Source organism: Bison bison, unplaced genomic scaffold, assembly GCF_000754665.1.
Source record: "Bison bison bison isolate TAMUID 2011002044 unplaced genomic scaffold, Bison_UMD1.0 scf7180017864527, whole genome shotgun sequence".
In the NCBI taxonomy this organism is placed as follows: Eukaryota; Metazoa; Chordata; class Mammalia; order Artiodactyla; family Bovidae; genus Bison; species Bison bison.
The window spans coordinates 14412181-14414349 of record NW_011495078.1 but is presented as its reverse complement, the minus strand read 5'-3'; the positions used below and the strand labels follow the sequence as shown (position 1 = coordinate 14414349).

General features: G+C 53.0%; 1 long non-coding RNA gene across 1 annotated transcript; it reads right to left on the bottom strand.

Moving 5' to 3' along the window:
• Positions 1-6: 6 nt before the first annotated feature.
• LOC104982188 lies at positions 7-1672 on the bottom strand. The gene is made up of 3 exons (XR_824487.1): positions 1580-1672; positions 1010-1223; positions 7-209 (listed from the first exon to the last, which is right to left on the bottom strand). It is a non-coding gene; the product is annotated as an uncharacterized LOC104982188 (long non-coding RNA).
• Positions 1673-2169: the final 497 nt, after the last annotated feature.

The following is a 2169-nucleotide window of genomic DNA, read 5'->3' as shown; positions in this document are numbered from 1 at the left end:
CCGCCCCCGCTGGCATCGGGGGAGGGGGCAGTCCCGTCTTCCCGGCCCGGGCCGCCGCCGCCCCACCCCTCGGGAGCGGGAGAAGGCTGGGTCCCGGCGGCGGCGGCCTAAGGTCTGGGCGTCCAGGCCGTTGCTATGGCAGCGCCCCGGGCGGGCACCTGGAGCGAAGTGCGAGGCGGCCAGCGCGCGGTCAGCGGGCGCCCAGAGTCCTGCGGGACCAGAGGAGAAGTCGTCGTGGGCCCCAGAGGACAGCGGACCACCCTTCCAGGGGACACACTTCCCGGTTCCCCAGACGCCACCCTCCAAGTCCCTAAGGCTTGGGGAACCACATCCTAGCTGCCAGCCTCTGACCCTCGCCTTAGGTTTTGGGATGAGAAACAGCCATTCATCCTCATCTTTCACACGCAGCTCAGAAAAACGTTAAGCCACAAATCTTTGCAAAAATCAATGGGATGGAGGGGGGCTGGCTGCCAGAGGGCATGAAGACACTTTGGGGGTATAATAAAAAATGTTCTCTATTCTGATTGGGCTGTTGATTACCCAGGGATATATATACATTTGTCAAAACTCATTGAGTGGTACACTGAAAATTAAGGGTCCATTTTGTATAGTATACTTATAGTTGTTTTAAGAATTAAATTTGTAGTGTAGTCAATTATATTTGATGGAGCATGTGAGTGTGTTAGTCCTTTAGTCTCCTGCCTGACTCTTTGCAATTCCATGGGCTGTAGCCTGCCAGGATCCCCTGTCCATGGGATTCTCCAGGGAAGACTGGAGTGAGTTGCTATTCCCTTCTCCAAGAGATCTTCCTGACCCAGGGGTCAAACCCGGGTCTCCTGCATTGCAGGCAGATTCTTTACCATCTGAGCCACCAGGAAAGCTCTTACAAACCAGAGAACTTCCCAGAATGTGTAATACTTTACTTGTCTTTTCAAAAGGATACATTTTCAAAACATGAAGATGTAAACAATTATATGGAGGGGAAACTTTAAAGGGCCCTGGTATTTACCTTACAAACTTGTGTGGCAGCTGCATTCTGTTTTCTGGAGGGGCTAAAATATTTCTAGCAGCAACCTGTAGACCTCAGGCCTCTCATTCTCCAGGTCTTCTGGGGGCTGCCTGTGGCTACCACAGAGATGCATGAACTGAGGAAAAGCCAGCCATCCCTCAGTCCACCAGGGAGTCCCTGTTTGGACCAACCATCAGGAAAATTTCTGTCTTTCCTAACAGCCAAAGAAGAGAAGAAAGGAAAATACAGTTGAGAGTAACTGGAAGCAACGTTGTAATATCAACCATATCCGGCCCTTTCCAAACACTGAGAACTACAAATAAGTCCACATGAAAGCATCCAAAAATTTAAGCATACACTTCATAAGACTTCACAGAAACCATACATCCCAATAATTTTGAATGGGATTTTTTGGGGGAAAAAGAGCTATTACCGATTCACTGCAGCCAGCATACAAATCTTACAGATGTAGCTTCAGGGTCTGATTCTTCCACTTGCAGACCCAGAACAAGTTATATCAGCCCTAGGCCTCAGTTTCCCAGTCTGCTTGAAAGGTGTCAGGACACCAACCTGGAAGGTCTGGGTACCGTGGACTCCATCCACTGGGCTGCAGGATCAGCGGGAACAAGGGCGGTGGTCTCTTTTGCTCACCGTTATATCCCCAGCACCTAGTCAGGCAGAGAAAAGGTGTTAAGAATTTGCCAAAAGGACACGTGGATAAAGGATGATCCGAATGAATTAGGCGCTTGTTTAGGTAAAACGTCAGCTCCCGGCCCCTGTCCCTCGTATTTCCTGTGCCTCTGGCCTGTTAGGGGAATTCACCCGGGCTCTGGGCCTGGCGTGCTGCGATTCATGGGGTCGCAAAGAGTCAGACACGACTGAGCGACTGATCTGATCTGATCTGGGTTCAAGCCCTTGGAAATGAAGGTGGGGTCTCTCTGCGCGCTCCCACTGCAGTCGGGGGAGGAGGTGCGCGGGGCCCCGAGGCGCTCATCTCCGCTCCCCGCCACCAGCCTGGCCCCGAGCGTCGCGTGGTTGGCCATCCTGGCCCCTAGGCTGAATCTGAGTCGCAAGATGGCCGGAGCAGGAAAGAAGGGGGCCCGCTTTCCCATTCCCTCTGGCCCCCAAGCCTCAGCGGGGCCGCCAGCCGGGTGCAGCCT